At 42.7% G+C, this 22372-nt stretch overlaps 1 long non-coding RNA gene across 11 annotated transcripts; it reads right to left on the reverse strand.

Moving 5' to 3' along the window:
* Positions 1–14657: 14657 nt before the first annotated feature.
* Positions 14658–20237, reverse strand: LOC109735021 (uncharacterized). 11 transcript variants are annotated; one of them, XR_006663773.2, is made up of 11 exons: positions 17317–20237; positions 17121–17189; positions 16873–16939; positions 16158–16179; positions 15861–15956; positions 15713–15775; positions 15531–15616; positions 15126–15145; positions 14990–15049; positions 14847–14903; positions 14658–14747 (listed from the first exon to the last, which is right to left on the reverse strand). It is a non-coding gene; the product is annotated as an uncharacterized lncRNA (long non-coding RNA). The 11 variants fall into 11 exon arrangements; XR_006663771.2 differs by having other exon boundaries at positions 15861–16179; XR_005756546.3 differs by having other exon boundaries at positions 16873–17189.
* Positions 20238–22372: the final 2135 nt, after the last annotated feature.

Consider the following 22372-nt stretch of genomic DNA (forward strand, 5'->3'; position numbering starts at 1 on the left):
TTGTATAGATTATCACGACTTGCATGTCGATGAATACGACAACTGGCAGGAGTCATAGGGTTGTCTTCAATTATTGTATGACCTGTGTGTCAATCATTAAGCGCTATATAATGCTTTACTTTATCGCTAAGCGGTAGCAATAGTTGTAGAAGCATGGTTGGCGTGACAACCCCGATGGAGACACAATGATGGAGATCATGGTATCATGCCGGTGATGATGGAGATCATGCCAGTGCTTTGAAGATGGAGATCGAAAGCAAGATGATGGCCATATCATGTCACTTATGATTTGCATCTGATGTTAATCCTTTTATGCATCTTATTTTGCTTAGGACGAGGTAGCATTATAAGGTGGTTCCTCACTAAAATCTCAGGATAAAATTGTGTTCTCCCCAAGTGTGCACCGTTGCAAAAGTTTGTCGTTTCGAAGCCCCACGTGATGATCGGGTGTGATAGACTCTACGTTCACATACAACGGGTGCAAGCTAGTTTTGCACATGCGGAACACTTGGGTTAAACTTGACGAGCCTAGCATGTAGAGACATGGCCTCGGAACACAAGAGACCGAAAGGTCAAACATGAGTCATATAGTAGATACGATAAACATGGAGATGTTCACCATTGAAACCACCTCATCTCACATGATGATCAGACTTGGGTTGGTGAATTTGGATCATGTTACACTCGGACAACCGAAGGAATGTTGATTTGAGTCGGAGTTCTTAGATAATATGATTAATTGAACTCATTATCTTGAACAATAGTCTAAGTTATCTTTGCAAATTATATTGTAGATAATATGATTAAGTAGCTCCCCTGAATTTCAATGCATTCCTAGAGAAAGCTAAGCTGAAAGAGGATGGAAGCAACTTTGTGGACTGGGACCATAATCTGAGGATTATCCTCACGGCTGCCCAAAAGTCTTATGTCCTTGATGCACCACTTGGTGCGCCACCCCCTCCAGCAACTCTAGATGTTGTGACCCCGCCGCAGTCCGCGTGCTCGCCGCCGACTACCTTGGGCTTCACGTTGAACACTTCCAGCCATAAGCTGAAGTGCGGCTGGACCCGGAGGAGCGCTTCATAGACGACGATGAAGGTCGAACTATGGAGCAGGGAGTTGGGGGCTAGATCATGGAAGTCCAGCCCATAGTAGAACATTAGCCCCCGCACAAAGGTGTGTAGGGGAAATCCAAGCCCCCTAAGGAAATGGGGGAGAAAAACTACCCTTTCGCTCGGCTCGGGCGTAGGGATGATCTGGCCCTCTTCGAGGGCTCGATGGGCGACGTTGCCGGCAAGTAACCGGCCTCCTTCAGCTTCAGAATATCGTTGTTGGTGCGGAGGAGGCCTCCCAGTTTCCATTGGTGCCAGATCCGGCCATGGTCGAAGGAGGTGAAGTGGGATTTGCTATGGAAGCAGAGAGAAATGGCGTTGGAGCTCTAGAGGATTGCGAGTGCGAAAGGAAGGAGAAGGCGTGGGATGCAGACTATAGCGACCCCCTTTATAGACTGTGGGCAGGCCAAGAAATCCCTTTTTTCACATCGTTGGCCTCTCCACTTCCCGATATCTCCGCAATGTTATGAGCGGGAGGGGAATCGAAATCATTAACCATATCCCCCGAAAGGCGGGACACGATCTCCACTTCGAGGGGGCGTGTCAATTGTGGCATCAGCCTCGAGCCGCGCTTCGAGAAATAGTAACTGCTCAACGTTATGGCCGGAAGCAACTCTTTGTTGAAGGAGAAAAAGTTGTCAGATAAAGGCACTATTTGCGCTTGAGTGATATTTTTATTATTACCTTCGGTGTTAAGTAAAACATCCGTTTCAGATTCCGAACATCACTTGATACCGAACAGGGGGGAGACTAGCTGAGGAACTCTCCCCCAAAACCGAATACTGGACGGATGAATGGATACGGGATACAAGTCTCAGCGTTGGAGGCAAGTTCGGGGGCTACTGAGGGAGTCATGGACTAAGGGGTCCTCGGGGCGACGACCCATTGTACATGGGCCGGACTGGTGGAGCCGTGTGGTGACCGGACACCTATGAACCTGTGGTGTGCCCTCCAAGTTAAGGGTGGACGATATCTCTTTCCCTCTTGTTGTAATCTATCTTCGGTAACCCTAACCCTATCGGTGTCTATATAAACCGAGGGTTGTAGTCATTAGGGTTAGAGATATATTCTTCACCTCATATCCTTAGGCTTTAGCTCATGCTGATCTCGAGGTAGATCTACTCTGTAAACTCCTTCATATATTCAATACAATCAAGCAGGACGTAGGGTTTTACCTCTTTGAGAGGCCCCGAACCTGGGTAAACACTGTGTTCGTCGTCCCCTGTTACCCATTGATCCTAGATCCACAGCTCGGGACCCCCTACCCTGAGGTCTGCCGATTTTGACACTGACACTTTCCTCTTCAAGGAAAAAACCAACGCAAGCTCAAGAAGCAGCGGGAAGAATTTATGCCGCCGTTGCCGGGGAGGTTCTACATCAAGCCTACCAAGTACCCACCATAAACTCTCATCTCTTGCATTACATTATTTGCTATTTGCCTCTCATTTTCCTCTCCCCCACTTCTAAAACGTTTTCAGAAAAAACACAAAAAGATTTTCCTTTTTATTCACCCTTCTTCCGTTCGTCTTTTCGTTTGCTTTTTGGTTGCTTGTGTCTTTGTCACGATGTCTCAAGAAAATACCAAGTTGTGTGACTTTTCCAACACTAATAATGATGATTTTATTAGAACTCCGGTTGCTCCCGCCACTAGTGCGGAATCTTATGAAATTAATGCCGCTTTGCTGAATCTTGTTATGAAAAATCAATTTTCTGACATTCCTAGTGAAGATGCCGCATCCCATCTAAATACTTTCGCTGAGTTGTGTGATATGCAAAGGAAAAAGGATGTAGAAAATGATATTGTTAAATTAAAGCTATTTTCGTTCTCGCTAAGAGATCGTGCTAAAACTTGGTTTTCATCTTTGCCTAAAAATAGTATTGATTCATGAAATAAGTGTAAAGATGCTTTTATTTCCAAGTATTTTCCTCCCGCTAAGATCATCTCCCTTAGGAACGATACAATGAATTTTAATCAACTTGATCATGAACATGTTGCACAATCTTGGGAGAGGATGAAATTGATGATAAGAAATTGCCCTACTCATGTTTTAAGTTTATGGATGATCATTAAAAAAATTATGCCGGATTGAATTTTGCATCTAGAAATATTTTAGATTCTACCGCGGGAGGTACTTTTATGAAAATTACATTAGGATAAGCTACTAAACTCCTAGATGATATTATGGCTAATTACTCTCAATGGCATACCGAAAGATCTTCTACTAGTAAAAAAAGTGCATGTGATTGAAGAAATTAATACTTTGAGTGCAAAGATGGATGAACTTATGAAATTGTTTGCTAGTAAGAGTGCTCATATTGATACTAATGATATGCCTTTGTCTACTTTGATTGAGAACAATAATGAATCTATGGATGTGAATTTTGTTGGTAGGAACAATTTTGGTAATAACGCTTATAGAGGTAATTTCAATCCTAGGCCGTTTCCTAGTAATTCCTCTAATAATTATGTTAATTACTACAACAATTCTTATGATAATTATAATAAAATTCCCTGTGATCTTGAGAACAATATTAAAGATTTTATTAATTCCCAAAAAGTTTTCAATGCTATGGTTGAAGAAAAATTGCTCAAGATTGACAATTTGGCTAGGAACGTTGATAGAATTTCTCTTGAGATTGATTCTTTGAAAATTAGATCTATGCCACCCAAGCATGATATTAATGAATCTCTGAAATCTATTAAAATTTCTATTGATGACTGTAAATAAAGAACCGCTAGGATGCGTGCTAAGCGAGATTGGTTTGTGAAAGCGTGTTCTTCTAGTTTTTGTGAGAATAATGATGAAGATCCTAAAGTGATTGGTGTGACTCCTATTGAATCTTTGTTTTCTAATATAAATCTTGATAAATATGGGACTGGAGATGAGTCAACTTTAGCTAAAAGACGCCCCAATGATTCGGAGTTTAAAGATCTTAATGCAAAAATTGATAAAAGTGGGATTGGAGAGGTCAAAACATTAAGTAGCGATGAACCCACTCTTTTGGATTTCAAGGACTTTAATTATGATAATGTTCTTTGATATATTTCATTTCCTTGTTGCAATCCATGTAGAATTCTCCTCATGCTTATAATCAAAATAAGGCTTGTACTAAACATATCGTTGATGCTATGATGAAATCTTTGGAAGAAAAACTTGAGTTGGAAGTTTAAATCCCTAGAAAGCTTTATGATGAGTGGGAACCTACTATTAAGATTAAAATTAAAGATTATGAGTGACATGCTTTCTGTGATTTGGGTGCTAGTGTCTCCACGGTTCCAAAAACCTTATGTGATTGATAGGTTTCCGTGAATTCGATGATTGTTCTTTAAATTTGCATATAGCGAATTCCACTATTAAGAAACCTATGGGAAGGATTAATGATGTTCTTATTGTTGCAAATAGGAATTATGTGCCCGTACATATCATTGTGCTTGATGTAGATTCCAATCTTACATGTCCTATTATTCTTGGTAGACATTTCCTTAGAACGATTGGTGCAATTATTGATATGAAAGAAGGAAACATTAGATTTCAATTTCTGTTAAGGAAGGCCATGGAACACTTTCCAAGAAAGAAAATTAAGTTGCCATATGAATCTATTATGAGGGCTACTTATGGATTGCATACCAAAGATGATACTACCTAGATCTGTGTTTTATGCCTAGCTAGGGTTGTTAAACAATAGCGCTTGTTGGGAGGCAACCCAATTTTATTTTATGTTTTATGTTTTTGGTTCTGGTTTTCAATAAATACACATTATTACCTCTGTAGTAGTTGTGTCTTGGTGTTTTAGTTAGTGTTTGAGACAAGTAAAACCTTTGGGATGGCTTACGGTGATAGTTGATTTGATCTTGATGAAATACAGAAACTTTTGCGCAAAACAATTTTGAAAAATCACATAAATGTGCTTTTGATCTAAATGTTTTACACAAGATTGGTATACAAATTTCCCAGGTTGTCCTAATTTTTCAGAATTTTGGAGTTACAGAAGTATACGAAGTTTACAGATTGCTATAGACTGTTCTGTTTTTTACAGATTCTGTTTTCTATGTGTTGTTTGCTTATTTTGATGAATCTATGGGTAGTATCGGGGGGTATGAACCATGGAGAAGTTGTAATACAGTAGATATTACACCAATATAAATAAAGAATGAGTTCACAACAGTACCAAAAAGTGGTGATTTATTTTCTTATACTAACAGATCTCATGAGTTTTCTGTTGAGTTTTGTGTTGTGAAGTTTTCAAGTTTTGGGTAGAGATTTGATGAACTACGGAATAAGGAGTGGCAAGAGCCTAAGCTTGGGGATACCCAAGGCACCCCAAGGTAATATTCAAGGACAACCAAGCATCTAAGCTTGGGGATGCCCCGGATGGCATCCCCTCTTTCATCTTCAATTCATCGGTAAATACTTGAGGCTATATTTTTATTCACCACATGATATGTGTTTCGCTTGGAGCGTCTTGTATGATATGAGTCTTTGATTTTTAGTTTGCCACAATCATCCTTGCTGTACACATCTTTTGAGAGGGACACGCATGAATCATGATTTATTAGAATACTCTATGTGATTCACTTATATCTTTTGAGCTAGGCAGTTTGCTCTAGTGCTTCACTTATAGCTTTTTAGAGCACGGCGGTGGCTTTATTTTATAATTGAACTATCATGCTTCACTTATATTATTTTGAGATTCTCTAAACAGTATGGTAATTTGCTTAGGTTATAAATTTAGTCCTAATATGGGCATCTAAGAGGGATATAATAAAAACTTTCATATAAAGAGCATTGAATACTATGAGAAGTTTGATTCCTTGCATTTGTTTTGAGATATAAAGATGGTGATATTAGAGTCATGCTAGTGAGTAATTGTGGATTGGTAGAAATACTTGTGTTAAAGTTTGTGATTCCCGTAGCATGCACGTATAGTGAACCGTTATGTGATGAAGCCGGAGCATGATTTATTTATTGATTGTCTTCCTTATGAGTGGCAGTCAGGGACGAGCGATGGTATTTTCCTACCAATCTATCCCCCTAGGAGCATGCGAGTAGTACTTTGTTTCGATAGCTAATAATTTTTTTGCAACAAGTATGTGAGTTCTTTATGACTAATGTTGAGTCCATGGATTATATGCTCTCACCCTTCCACCATTGCTGGCCTCTCTAGTGCCGCGCAATTCTCGCCGGTGCATTAAACCCATCATATACCTTCCTCAAAACAGCCACCATACTATGAGAAGTTTCGTTTATTATGACACGCTTCATCATTGTCATATTGCTTTGCATGATCATGTAGTTGGAATTGTATTTGTGGCAAGGTCACCGTTCATATTTTTTATACATGTCACTCTTGATCATTGCACATCCTGGTACACCGCCGGAGGCATTCATATAGAGTCATATTTTTGAGTTGTAAGTAAATAGAAGTGTGATGATCATCATTATTAGAGCATTGTCCCATGTGAGGAAAGGATGATGGAAGGTATGATTCCCTCACAAGTTCGGATGAGTACCTGGACTTTACAAAAAATAAAAGAGGCCAAAGAAGCCCAAACAAAAAAATGAGAGAAAATAGAGGAAGGGCAATGTTACTATCCTTTTACCACACTTGTGCTTTAAAGTAGCACCATGATCTTCATGATAGAGAGTCTCCTAATTTGTCACTTGCATATACTCGTGGGAATTTTTCATTATAGAACTTGGCTTGTATATTCCAATGATGGGCTTCCTCAAATTGCCCTAGGTCTTCGTGAGCAAGCGAGTTGGATGCGCACCCACTTAGTTTCTTTTTGAGCTTTCATACACTTATAGTTCTAGTGCATATGTTGCATGGCAATCCCTACTCACTCACATTGATATCTATTGATGGGCATCTCCATAGCCTGTTAATGCGCCTAGTTCATGTGAGACTTTCTCCTTCTTTTGTCTTCTCCACAATCACCATATTCTATTCCACCTACAGTGCTATATCCATGGCTCACGCTCATGTATTGCGTGAAAGTTGAAAAAGTTTAAGAACACCAAAAGTATGAAACAATTGCTTGGCTTGTCATCAGGGTTGTGCATGATTAAATACTTTGTGTGATGAAGATGGAGCATAGCCATTGTAGGAATAACTTTCTTTGGCCATGTTATTATGAGAAGACATTATTTCTTTATTAGTATGCTTGAAGTATTATTGTTTTTATGTCAATATTAAACTTTTGTTTTGAATCTTATGGGTCTGAATATTCATACCACAATAAATAAGATTACATGGATAAATATGTTAGGTAGCATTCCACATCAAAAATTCTGTTTTTATCATTTACCTACTCAAGGACGAGTAGGAATTAAGCTTGGGGATGCTTGATATGTCCTCAACGTATCAATAATTTTTGATTGTTCTATGCTATTATATTATCAGTTTTGGATGTTTTATATGCATTAATATGTTATTTTATATTATTTTTGGGACTAACCTATTAACCTAGAGCCTAGTGCCAGTTTCTGTTTTTTATTGTTTTTGAGTTTTACAGAAAAGAAATATCAAAGAGTCCAAACGGAATAAAACTTTCCGAATGATTTTTCTTGGACCAAAAGATACACAGAAGACTTGGGAAGAGGGCCAGAAGAGTCTCGAGGGAACCACAATCCATCAGGGCGCGCCCCCTGGCTTATGGGCCCTCGGGAGTCCACCGACCTCCATCTCAGCTCTATAAATCCTAAAATATTCCCAAACCACCAGAAGCGTCCACCAAAATACTTTTCCGCCGCCATAACCTTATGTTCCTGTGAGATCCCATCTTGGGGCCTTTTCCCGCACCCTGCCAAGGGGGATTCGATCACGGAGGGCTTCTACATCAACCCTATTGCCCTTCCATTGAAGCGTTAGTAGTTTACCACAAACCTACGAGTCCATTGCTAGTAGCTAGATGGCTTCTTCTCTCTCTTTATCTTCAATACAATGTTCTCCTCGATGTTCTTGGAGTTCTATCCGATGTAATATTCTTTGGCGGTGTGTTTGTCGAGATTCGATGAATTGCGGATTTATGATGAGATTATCTATAAATATTATTTGAGTCTCTTCTGAATTCTTATATGCATGATTTGATATCTTTGTATTTCTCTACCAATTATCGATTTGGTTTGGCCAACTAGATTGGTTCTTCTTGCAATGGGAGAGGTGCTTAGTTTTGGGTTCAATCTTGCGGTGTCCTCACCCAGTGCAAAGTAGGGGTAGTGAGGCACATATTGTATTGTTGCCATCAAGGATAAAAATATGGGGTTTTCATCATATTGCTTGAGTTTATCCCTCTACATCATGTCATCTTACTTAAGGCGTTACTCCATTCTTACGAACTTAATACTCTAGATGCATGCTGGATAGCGGTCGATGAGTGAAGTGATAGTAGTAGATGCAGGCAGGAGTCGGTCTACTTGACACGGACGTGATGCCTATATTCATAATCATTGCCTTGGATATCGTCATTACTTTGCGCTTTTCTATCAATTGCTCAACAGTAATTTGTTCACCCACCATATGTTTTCTTTTAAGAGAGAAGCCTCTAGTGAAACCTATGGCCCCTGGGTCTATTTTTTATCATATATTTTCAGATCTATAAACCAAAAAACCCAAAAAATACCTTGTTGCAGTTTATTTACTTTTATTTTTTTATGTTTTAGTAATCTTTTATATCCATCTTTATGAGATCTCATCCTTGCAAGTGATCGTGAAGGGATTGACAACCCCTTTATCGTGTTGGGTGCAAGTGTTTGATTGTTTGTGCAGGTACACAGATTGGAGACTTGCGTGTACCTCCTACTGGATTGATACCTTGGTTCTCAAACTGAGGGAAATACTTATCTCTACTTTGCTGCATCACCCTTTCCTCTTCAAGGGAAAAGCCAATGCAAGCTAAGAAGTAGCACCAGCAGAGCTGGCCGGAGCCTGGAGGAGACAGGTATAGTAGGGTACGAGAGCAGGGAGTTGTGACCTGGGAATAGTCGAGACGATCGAGGGCCGGGGTTGCAAGTCTGAAAGAACTCTTATTATTTGATGCCTCAGACGGTGTAAACTGCAATGGGGAAAAACTAGTGCTAATAAGTTGTCAGTAATAATTAATGACTGCATGATTTCCTACATGGAAGGAAAATGTTGTGGCGCCATCGTCGTCCGATCTAGGGTTTCCCCTGGTGCTCCGGGTGTCCCCAGTGCTGGATTCGTGGTTACATTGGTTTGGACTGCCTCTCTAGTTAGTGGGCTTAGCTGTGTCTTTTGTTTGTTCGGGCCAAGCACCTTGTCTCTCTTCTTTTCTATTTTGGACACCGTATCCACGCCTTGCGTTCGTGCATCTGTCGTATCTCACTTGTACTCATTCTCTGTTGTTCTATCAATAAAAAGATACGCTAGGGTTCCAAAAAACTATCGGTTTTTATTATTTCACTGATAACTACCAACTTTGGGGTTCGCTGTTTCAAAAAAAACCAAATGACTGAGTGTTTAAATTTTAAACCGTTTGTTTGACACCTGTGGCCCACCCGTCAGGTCCACATGGCATAAAAGTCAACACTGTTAGGTTGACCGTTCATTGGTTATGACAGGTGGGGCCCAAATATTTATAAAAAGCAATTGCGTCCCTATATTTTTCAAAAAAGCAATCAGGTCCCTGTAATTTCCTTTGAAAAGCGGCCGGTCCTTGTAAAGAAAGGAAAAAAGCAATCAGGTCCCTGGGCCGATCCGGCTCGACCTCTCTCCCGCAACCTGTCGCCGTCCTCTCCCTAGAATAGCCGCCCACTCCCCTGCATCCCCTCCCCAGCCAGTGATCTGAGGAGGCCGAGCTCCAGGACATTGACTAGGGATGCGCGGCCAGCACCAGGGCCTCAGGCGGCTCACGTCCAGCACCACGCGGCGGCTCCCCATTGGTGCGGCCACTAGCATGCGGCCTCGGGTGGCTTGCGGCAAGCAGTGTGCGGCGGCTCCCTGCAGAGCCTCATACTCGCAAAGCAGGGGCAGCGAGTGGCTGGTGGGCGCAATAGGTGGTGGAGACGAGCGGCCACACCAAGGGTGGTGAGGAGCCGGGGATAGCAGCAGGTGGCGGCGCACAAGAACCAGCATGCACAGCTCTTTGTGCGCTCTTCCCTTGGCCCTGTCCGTCTATAGCAGCCAGCGAAGGTCGACTTGGGTAGGATGCTTCCTTAGACAGGTCAGTCTGCCGGGGGAGGAGGGAGACGGGCTGCCCGCCGGCGACATCACTCTAGCCACCGGTTGGTCAGCCATGGTGGCGAGCATGCGTGTCGAGCACGAGGTCCTCCATGGCTGAGGGCGAACGGCGAGAGGAAGAAAGAGAGACAGAGGAGAAGAAAACATGCTGAGTAAGGAAGATATCGGTGTTGACATTTTATGCCACGTCAGCTCCAACGACTGGGCCATCCTTGTCATAATCACGATCGATTTTAAAGCACTCGGTCATTTGGGGGTTTTGAACAGCCGACCCTAAAGTTGGTAGTTATCAGCAAAAAAATAAAATTAGTAGTTTTTTGAAACCCTAGCCCGAACTGTAGTAGTTTTATGTTATTTACTCGAATTGAAGGGAGTAATAGGTGGGGTTTCCATCATATGGATGTATGTTTCGCTTACGTAAGTAGGGTGCGGCTATAACTCACTTATAGCAGGTAACCTTCCGACTCGACGAAGTCGCGCGAGTGTATGGGCTGGCCCAGTGCGCGGGAGGCCATTGCCTCTTTTTTTCATGTTTTTTTTTCATTTTTTACTTTCGTGTATACTTACGAATATTCTAGATAAATATATTACAAAATATTTTACATTAAACATTTAAAAAATTCTAAGCAAGCATTTCAAAAATGTTAAATGTACATAGAGAAAAAGTTTCTCATGTATACAAAAAAATTAAGATGTGTAAAAAAGTTAATCATGTATTTAACAAATATTAATCAAAGCATTTGAATTTTTTGAAAACAAGTATTAAGAAAATGTTAAACAAGCATTTAGAAATTGTTAAATGTGTATACAAAAATGTTGACCATGTATTAAAAAACTTCTAAAATTGTCATTTGGTTTTATATGAAAAATGTTAAATGTGCACAGAAAAAATATTAATCATATGCTCAAAAAATATTAATCAAACATTTGAAAAAATATTAAATATATACAGTAAAAATGTTGACCATGTATTGAAAAAATGTTAAACTAGTATTTCAAAATTGTTAATCAAGGATTTGAAAAAACAAAGTGTAAAATGTGTACACAAAAAATGTTGACCTTGTATTAAAAAATGTTATCGGGTATTTACAAAATGTAAATCAAGTATTTGAAATTTTTTAACTGTATATTGACAAAATATTGACCATGTATTCAATAAATGGTAATCAATAAATCTTATTCTTGTACTTGAAAAATATTAAACATGTATATTATAAAAATGTCTATTAGATATATACCGAAAATTTGTGTAGAAAAACAATGAAATAAAGAATAGCAAAAGAAAATAAAAAACCAGTAAAATAGAGAAAAAATGAAGGAAAACGGTGAAAAAAAGAAAAGCAAAAAAAAACAAAAACCAGTGAAAACCCAACGCTTTTTCTTTAACAAGGTCGTGACCTTCTAATTAAATATGAACAAGGTGGTGGACAAGTGGCTAGCAGCGCAACGCTACAGCTAGGACAACGTGGCCTCGTGGGATTGGTTCATGAGTGACCCTTTTTCTCTAGTGTATTTATTTTAGTGTGAATGGGCCGGCCGAAAACTATAGACGTGCTTCAGGCGAGACCAAAGGAAGACTTGCTATAAGCGAGATATAGCCTCTGCGATGTAAGTGAGAGCGTACAATGGCAGAGGAAGAGAAGGAAACCAGTCGCTCGCTCGCCTGGGTGGTTGGGCTGCAGGCCCATGAGGATGGAAGGGAAGCAGGGACAAAATAGAATTAGAAAGTGGTTGGGCTGCGGCCTGGGAAAGAGAAGAAAAAAAAATTAAGATACAAAGAAAATCGCAAAAACCGAACTCTTCACAGCCCTAACAAAATCGCAAAAATCGAACCAATGCCCATGGCCCTATTGCAGTCGTGGCCACGACGCTCGCCACAATTAATCCCACGCACACTACGGCCCTCCCCATGGCCCTATTGCGGTCGTGGCCACGACGCTCGCCACAATTAATCCCACGCACACTACGGCCCTCCCCATCGCAACAGCTCCAACATTTGGGAACCCTACCATGACACCGCAATTCACCACCGCGACGACTGCAATTGCGACGCCGTGTCGACAAATCTACGGTTGTTGAGCGAATAAAAATGTCACCGCCGCCATGTCAACCACTCAACATCCATCGAACCCCGGCGGAATGAACCCTACAGAAAACAGAGCGGTGGCGGCGGAGCAGTGTACGCCTTAGCCCAATGCTGGAGTCGATGAAGAACTTGATTCCGATAGATCGAAGACGCTCGAATTGCCAGCGGAGACAAAGAAACCATACTGAATCACCTATGGGGCGGAGTGGCGAGACGGGTTAGGAAAAGATGGGGGACTGGCGTTAGTGGAGCGAGGGAGGGGGATATACGGAACGTTCGCTCAGCCGACAGTTAGCGCAACGCCTCACATGGTGATCCTCACGCCAAGATCCGTGCGATGCATCCGAGGGCGCAGAGCGCGTTCACACAAGATCAATATATATAGAACTAACGTCAGTTCTATAGTGTTCAGGACATTATTACTCACTCAACTTGCCTAGCTAGCAGCGCCCAGTTGCTTGGGACAAACAACTGAGGTTTTTACTTGACAATATATATTAGCAGAAAAAAGAACATTCACATTGACAATATTTAAAACCAGTAGGATTAATTTAGGAGATGCATTTACTTGACAATATATATTAGTAAAAAAAAGAACATCCACACTGACAAGATTTAAAACCAGTAGGATTAATTTAGGAGACGAGATGAATTCTATGGTCGGAAAAATTTGTATACAGCCGAACAGATAGCATTGCATTTTATTTTCTAGGGAAGCCATACACCACCCAAACAATCGAACATTCGCTCCCCTTTGGTATTGTCGTAAGTAAACACTGGCCTCATATTATTCGCAAAAAAAAAAAAAAAACACTGACCTCATACAGCTTGAGAAAGGAATCATGAAGTTCCTGGCATGCCTAGATTTTTCATAGCAAGGAAGGATGCATTTCAAAGCTTCATCACATGCTATCACAGTATGTGAAGATCCACTATTTCAATCAGGACAGTAACCACAAAGAAGGTAATGCAAATTGTGTGTAATGCAAACAATACAAAGAAGGTAATGCAAACTGTGTGTAATGCAAACAATACAAAGAAGGTAACTGCAGCTCCCTCCACATTTTCACATCCGGACTTGGGACCGGCAAAGGCAGTGTTAAACCACAACAATACAAAACACAAATTATACAACAACATCAATCATTCAAGCAAAGCATACAGGACACACAATCAAGCAAATGCAATATCAATGCAGCTCCCTCCACATTTTCACATCCGGACTTGGGACCGGCAAAGGCAGTGTTAAACCACAACAATACAAAACACAAATTATACAACAACATCAATCATTCAAGCAAAGCATACAGGACACACAATCAAGCAAATGCAATATCAATGCAGCTCCCTCCACATTTTCACATCCGGACTTGGGACCGGCAAAGGCAGTGTTAAACCACAACAATACAAAACACAAATTATACAACAACATCAATCATTCAAGCAAAGCATACAGGACACACAATCAAGCAAATGCAATATCAATGCAGCTCCCTCCACATTTTCACATCCGGACTTGGGACCGGCAAAGGCAGTGTTAAACCACAACAATACAAAACACAAATTATACAACAACGTCAATCATTCAAGCAAAGCATACAGGACACACAATCAAGCAAATGCAATATCAATGCAGCTCCCTCCACATTTTCACATCCGGGCTTGGGACCGGCAAAGGCAGTGTTAAACCACAACAAACAAAACAAACAACACCAATCATTCAAGCAAAGCATTCAGGACACACCATCAAGCAAAGCATACAGGACACACCATCAAGCAAAGCATACAGCACACACCATCAAGCAAATGCAATATTAATTCAAACACACACACAAGCAAAGCATACAGGACACACCATCAAGCAAAGCATACAGCACACACCATCAAGCAAATGCAATATTAATTCAAACACACACAAGCAAAGCATTCAGGACACACCATCAAGCAAAGCATACAGGACACACCAAGCAAAGCATACAGCACACACCATCAAGCAAATGCAATATTAATTCAAACACACACACACAGTCCGGTCACACAGAGAGTCACAGTCACACACAGATTCAGTCACACACACAGTAACAGTCACACAGAGTCAGTCACACATACACTGTCACAGTCACACATAGTCAGTCACACACACAAGAGATAGAAAGGACACAAACAGAAAGCAAATACTACAAGCAAGACCCATGATGTAAGTTGTTTGGCATGCAGTACCTTCCAGGAATAACTTTTGCTATTTCTGCTCATTTATTCCCAAATACCTGATGGCATTAATCAGTGCATGTTCCTCCTCAGTAGTCCAAGCATCGTTCCATATGTTTGGATTCAGATGATTATGCCACCTAAGATGTTTTGAATGAATTAAAAAATCAGCTTCCTATTAACAACTAAGATGTTTTGAATGAATTCAAAAATCAGCTTCATATTAACAACTGCATCACCTAGACCAAATGTGTTTCCCTAGCAGCCATAACTTGATTGAAGAATAGAGCAACCGTCTGAAGAAAGAGGAACAAAATAGTTAGCACGGACTTCGAATAGAGAAAGAGACGCCAAGAAATAACAAGTTACTCAAGGCAATTACCTGTTCATTAGTGATCGGAGGAAGTCCACCGAAGTAAACACGCCGAGCATGCCGAGTAACCTAAGAAAAGAGTGGTCAGACATACGCATCACAGAACAAGAAAAATCTCAAGCACAAAACAAAAAATCGAGCATACCTGCTGTGTCATGGCAGTGGCTGCATAGCAAGTGGATCGATGCAAAGGGAAGAAAGAATTAGAAAGTAATAACCAAACATTTTGAATAATAAAGAAGCGTAATACTCCCTCCGTTCCTAAATATAAGTCTTTTTAGACATTTCAAATGGACAACAACATACGGATGTATGTAGACATATTTTAGAGTGTAGATTCACTCATTTTGCTCTGTATGTAGTCACTTGTTGGAATCTCTAAAAAGACTTATATTATGGAACGGAGGGAGTAGATCACAGGTGGGTTCATTCTGCCATCACCAAATAAACTACAAATCAGAGTGAATCTGGTCGCGGTGTGATGACAGAATGGACTATCCATGATTTGAGTACTAGCTACACTGGATCATAAAAGGAACACAATAGTCACCTGTACTAGGGCGGATAAATTGAACATGTTCAGGAGCATGTTCGGAAACATCCCAGGATCAGCAGCAGGAAGTTCTGGAAGCTGACCTGCAATGCATCAACAGATACCAGTGTGTTTACCTTGCACATAGGGGGAAAATGCATTTCAGCAAACCATATAAAAATAAAACAATCAAAAAATACCTTGCAATGAGACTATTTTGTTAGTCCATACTTGTTTACAAGGTCAATAATTTTGTCATCTTCCTGTAGAAAAAATATCATAAATATAACTATAAAATGTGCAAGATGTTTTTTTTTCTCGAGCAAAGTCAGGAGTGCAATGACAAACCTCTTGAGTCCAAGGACCTTTGATGAGTTCAGTGTTAAAGAACCTTCTGCCATGGATGTAAGCATTGCACCTCTGTCCTATCCGGAAATAATTCAGCTGCATAGGTAGATACTGACACAATATGTGAGCTCACCACAATTGCATATACAGAACAACGTCCAAAGAAGTATGGCGTTACTATATTACTAGCTAAAATGTGGGATATGCATTCATAAAGTATTACCGGCCGTAAGAAAAATATTGTGTACAAAATTGGAAGGAGTTAAATTCGAGAAGGATTACCATACAAACACATACCAGGTTGATGAGTGATCCACAGCTTCAGTTCAAACACAAGAAGCACACCATCAGAACCATAACAAATCAAATTAGCCATTATGAAAACCTCCATCCACCCTGGATTCTATATATACATCATTCTGAGCACAAACATCATACTTGTGGCAGGAAAATATACAGCAATGAATTTAAGAGTGTCCAAAGGGCAATTGATACTACCAACTACAGAGGTATGTAGGTCATAAAATTACATGCCCATGACCTTATAGAAATTTCCATGCATTATCAGGTGCCAATAGGTAGTTATGGAGCGCTTGCACAATGACACACAGTCACAGTCAACACACACACATACACAGTCACAATCAATACACAGTCACAGTCATAAAACGACACACAGTCACAGTCAACACAAAAGCACACACACAATGGAGCGCTTGCACACAAGAAACGGACAAAGAAACACACACAAACAGTCAGTCACACACAGTCACACAGACACAATGGAGTGCTTGCACACAAGAAACAGACATAGATAGGATGAAACTAATCAAAGACATGAGAAAAGGTAAACTATTTGTTCAAGCTTCCCGTTCAGAACCTTCAACTCTGCATTATTTTAGTTCTTCAATTCCAAACTCTCTCTGCATTACCCAACTACCAGCCAGGAGGCCACTACTGTCATATAAACAAAGACAAGTGTAAGAGAGCCAGAGAGCAAATTAGGAGGTACCTTTTCTTTATCACCAAATTTCAGAGTCTGCACGTACCAAAATTGTATTTTGTGTCACAAGATGACCCTAAAGAACTCACCAGGAAAATACTGATCAAGTGAATCATGGAGAACATCATGTAGAATAGCAGTCCAACAAATCCAAAGCAATTCAAGTATATATGTAGATAATCAGAGCTCATGTACATGCAAACCTTTCCCTCCCATAAGGTGATAAATTTGCAAGCTGAAGATCAAAATTCGATTACCTTAGTTGGTAAAACAGAAAGCGATAGGAACCCTGAGCAGTCCTTGGCATACTATCAGAATTACCGGTCCTGGAAAGAGCAACATACTATCAGCATGAATACATAATCTTGTGAAGTGAACAAGGAAAACATGGCTAAATAAGCGTTTTGGGACTACAGACATTAGCATCACAAGGTGTAGAAAACATAAATATACCTGCGCTGTAACTCATCAGTGTCCTTAGCAACACAAGGAAGAGCAAATGTGACATTTGTTTATATCCTACCTGAAATACTTAGAAAAGCATTATTCCAGTGAATGGACAGCAGTAATACAAAAAAAGAATATGATATCCACATAAGAGATAACGAAACACAGATATCACAAAAAATGTATTGTCAAACACCACGGTATACATGATTATTATGATAAGAAAAAAAGGAACAAAAACAGGGAAAAGGATGCTGTGATGAGTGAGTGAGATATATAAGATAGGCATGAGATGCATTGGATGCCAAATCGGCCACACAAAGGAGTGGAAGCCAAGCAAGTGAGTGTTACAAGAGTCAAACTTTTCTGCTCAGCCTATCATCATCTATCAGCAGGAGAGAGGCCTGACCAGTGCACATCTCTGGATCCCTGCCTGCTCGAAACGGCCTAAATGGTTTGCATCCCTGAACACATCCCCATATATGGGGAGACGACATTGGAACACAAGCAAAGCATGAATAAGAAACCAATTGGACAGACCATATAAGCACAGTAACACAATCAGAATCACCACATCCAAGCAGTCAAACACAGTCACACACAGATAATGGAGCACTTGCACACATGAAACAGACAAAGAAACAAACATAGACAGGGGCACATCACACACACAGTCAGACACACACAATGGATCGCTTGCACACAAGAAACACACAAAGAAACATAGATAAGGGTACAAACAGAAAGCTAATAGATGCAAGAACGAAGTAAACTCAGAAAGCTATAAAGAAGTTCCAGAAACCGAATGAGTAAACTGATTTCTGTAGAGGGGTGAGGGTAATTCAGATCTTCATTCCTGAAAACAGGAAGCTAGTTAGATCATCATCACTACAGCACTACCCACAAGTTTGTAGGCACAGAGACACATGCTTATTCTTGTCACAAAGTCTAGGCAAAGCAAGAAAAGCATTATTTCAGTGACTGGACAGCAGTAATTGATATCATATCTCATGCATAATTGAGTTAGTGAACCTCAAAAGGGAACAAAGAACAGTAGAAATGTATTGTCAAACACCACGGTAAATGATTATGATAAGAAAAATTACAGCGTGAATGTTCATGCACACGCAAAAGAAATACGACTTACGAACAAAACCTCCTTGCGTTGAACATAAATTAAATTAAAAAATTAGCAGATTCACACTATATTAGGTTACAACCAGGTTATAAACAAACATAGCATAAAATCTATATGCAATCCAAATCCTAATCACGCCCAGGCTTCCCAAGTGCATGGCTTACATAGTGACAAATACAGAAGTCAGCGTTCTTGATATTTCAACTAGAGTGAGCACGAAATTTGCTCCATAAAATTTAACAGGACAAACAAAAGGGACATGACAAAAGTGAGCAGCATTGATAAGAATCGTGTGATGAGCGTGCTTTCACAGATAAATAAACTCTGGAATTATGCTCACAGCAGAATCATATGCCCAGGTGTGCAATGACAAGATTCTGGAGTTATGCTATGCAATCTAGAAGACTAGCAGCACCTCATCTAGTACTCCTATATGAAAATGGAAATAGCAACACGAGGAATAAAAGAAGGAAACCTTGTCCTACAGTAGCAGCAGAAGGTGTTCAATTAGTCAAGCAGCAAGCCACATGATTTGCACTCTTTTAGAACTTTCGGCTATGCCTGCCTGCTCAAAATGGCACCCCTGAACACACATCAGCATATATGGGAACATAAACAGAGCATGATAGGAAGTAACCAACCAATTGAATTGAAAAGAACATAAATCAACACCCATCAGAACAAAATCACCCCTGCATCTAGCCTGACGAAAGTGAAACAAGCTAGCTGGTACAATCAGAATCGACATAGGAACCAGAGTATCTAGGCTAACACGAACAAGCTAGCCGTTTGAGATCAGACAACAACCGACGAACAACGCAGGAGCCTAGGAACCGATCTGAACTAGCACGCCAAACTGACAACTGCTCTCCGTCTCTCCATCTCCGGCCGGAACCCAATTTCAAAACCAAGACCCGACCATTCCTGTAACGCTCGCGGCGACACGAACACCAAACGCGGGATCCAAAGCGTCTCTCAGATAACAGAAGCGCACGCAGAAATTTCTCGATCGCAAACCAGACGGGAGACCCTCGACGAGACAGGACCAAGAACATGCGAGCGCGTCGGGGCAACTGCGAGGACGAGCAAGACGAAAACGGCCGACGGCGTGGACGAGCAGAACCAAATCAGAAGCGACTCTAAACCGACGACGGCGGGGAAGCGCAAAATCAACTCAGAAGCGACTCTAAACTGACGAACTGCACACCAGCAAAATCAAATTGGACGCGGTCCTACACGGGCGACGGCGAGAACGAGCAAAATCAAATCAGGCGGGGTTCTCTAGCTATCTAAACCGGCGACGGCGACGGTGACGGCGAGCAAAATCAAATCCGGACGCGACTCTAAACGGGCAAAAGGACGAGCAAAATCAAATCCAGACGCTCTTCTAAATGGGCAAATCGATCGAGGAGGACGAGCAAGATGAAATCCGGCTCGAGGAGGACATACGCACGGCCCGGACGAAGGGTGGAGGAGCAGCGGACCGGCGGGAGCGCGGCGAGGAGGAGGAAGGCGCGGCCGGGGCGAAGAGAGGAGGTGGAGGAGCGGACCGGGCAGGGCGCGGCGAGGAGGAGGAAGGCACGGCCAGGGCGAGGAGAGGAGGAGGAGCAGACCGGGCAGTGCGCGGCGAGGAGGAGGAAGGCATGGCCCGGGCGAAGCGAGGAGGAGGAGGAGCGGGCCGGCCAAAGGGCGCGGCTTTATAGCCGGGGCAGAGGCGGTGGCGGCAGCCGGAGCCTTGTCCTTCGCCGAGGTGCGCGTGGCGTGGCGGCGGGAAATAAAAGGAAAGTGGAGCTGGTGGGTTTGTGATGGATGGAAGGATCCGGAGCGGGCAGGGGCAGGGGTAGGCGTGCGAGGTCGGCTGCTGTGCGGTGCTTCCGTCTCGAATTGGGGGCGGACAAGGGAATTCCTTACCGTTGCGATGCCCATCCACGCCGTGTCTTGGGAATGTTTTTTTGGTATTCTTAAAAAGAAAATGTTTCTTTAATAGTACAGGTCATGGCATACCATACCATATTAGGCCATCATAAATGCTGACCATAAAATGGATATGCGTATTATCCTCATATATGTTGACATTGATACGGAGCCGGTCGTCCAACCACGGCCACGTACATTTCAAACCATATTTAAACAGGTCGGACGAAATACATGTAAATTGAACGATTTTTATCTAACTTCGACAATTTTTTAATACATTTTTGGCATATTTCATTAGATAAAAGCGACCGGACCTAAACTTAGTCTAAATCTAAGGTGGTGCACGTCCTCGAGTCCTTATTATTCCCTTTCGTGCGCATCTCGGGCGGCCGTGTCCATGTCCGACGGCCAGCTAAGCCACACGGAGTGAAAGTGCGTCCGCCGATGTGCAAGAGTAGAACATGGGACACTGGATCGGCTCACGGGACTCGAGGCCTCGCCGCTCGCGCCCTACTGCTCCTCGTCGGAGTCTGCAACCTGTCCGTCACCGGTTCACGTGAGATCGATGATGGACATGGACAGACGTGCCTCGTCGTAGAACCGGCACCACCAAAACTTCATTGGCGGCGCTAAGGGTGCGCAGCTGCCGACATTCTCGTCCGCGATCGCCTGCGCCACCTCCGCGTCCGACTGTGTTGCGACCGCGGCGCGACCGGGCGCGGCCTTGTACAAGACCCTTTGCTTGGTGACGAAGTTGGGGTTCTCCACGGCCTTGGCCGCCTCCGGCGCCTCCACGTCGGTCTGTGTTGCAGGCAGCATGAGTGTCGCGGCCTTGTACAACACCCTTTGCTCAGTGATGAAGTTGGGTTCTCCGCGGCCTTGGCCGCCTCCGCCGCCTCCACGTCGGTCTGTGTTGTAGGCAGCATGAGTGTCGCGGCCTTGTACAACACCCTTTGCTCAGTGATGAAGTTGGGTTCTCCGCGGCCTTGGCCGCCTCGGCCTCCTCGCTCACGAGCTGGCCGTAGATTTGGCCTTCTGTCGGCCGATGCTGCTTGAGGAGAGAAAAGTTGTACCATGTTCCTCCTGCGCTTGCCGGAACTCTGACATCGACTGTGGCGCCGGCTGCTGCTCCGCCATGGCATCCTTGAAGTGCACCTTGCGCATGCTCCATGATCGAGACAACATGGAACAGGGCTAGCAGGGGCGCCGACTCGTCGTCAGAGGCTGTCTCCATCATCGGGTCATCGTCAGAGACCTTCGAGGAGTAGGCCGGCAGGCCGACCTCTATCCGCCTCACACGACAACTATGTCAGCCAGCTGCAAGGGTGGCCAGCTCGTGCTTATGCTCTGTTGAGAGGCTCTCCAACAATGCACTAGAGCTCACGGTCATGGCGGAGGTGGTCCACATAGGAGGATGTGAAATGGACGTGGTGTGGTTTGTGCCGAGTGTGACCTGGTGTAAATGGCAGACACCGGCCAGGCCAAGCGGTGGCGGGGTGTGTCAATGCGGGCGCCAGAGTTGGCTTCGCGACCGGTGTGCCTGTATAATGACGGTAGGCAAACAGACGGGAACCTGCTTCAAGTGGTAGATATCCATCTTGTCCCGTTCAGTAATATCTCTACGACATTAAACAGGTGCGAACATCGGACGCGGCGCAAGCGGTGCTCTCGACCGACGCGTCACTTCAATGTCGGCATAAATGAGAGGTCACGTTCGCTCTAGGCCGGCATGAATGCAGCGCTTGTGCTATGGAATGGCTTGAGCAATGGCAACCGCTTCACGCGGAAGAGATTTTCGGGTCGGTCCGGGGTCTCCTTCGCGTACGTGCCAGCAATCCCGTAAAGCCATATAGGTCTTAAGAAGATCATAATATATACTTCCCTTGACCACTTGAAGACATATCGATCTTAGGAAGATCATTGCCTACTCCTCACTAGCCATATGAATTTGGTGACTATTGGTATGTTTAGTTGGGCGGCGGCCGTTAGGTCACCTATTTTGAATTA

Source organism: Aegilops tauschii, chromosome 5 (assembly GCF_002575655.3).
Source record: "Aegilops tauschii subsp. strangulata cultivar AL8/78 chromosome 5, Aet v6.0, whole genome shotgun sequence".
Taxonomy (NCBI): domain Eukaryota; kingdom Viridiplantae; phylum Streptophyta; class Magnoliopsida; order Poales; family Poaceae; genus Aegilops; species Aegilops tauschii.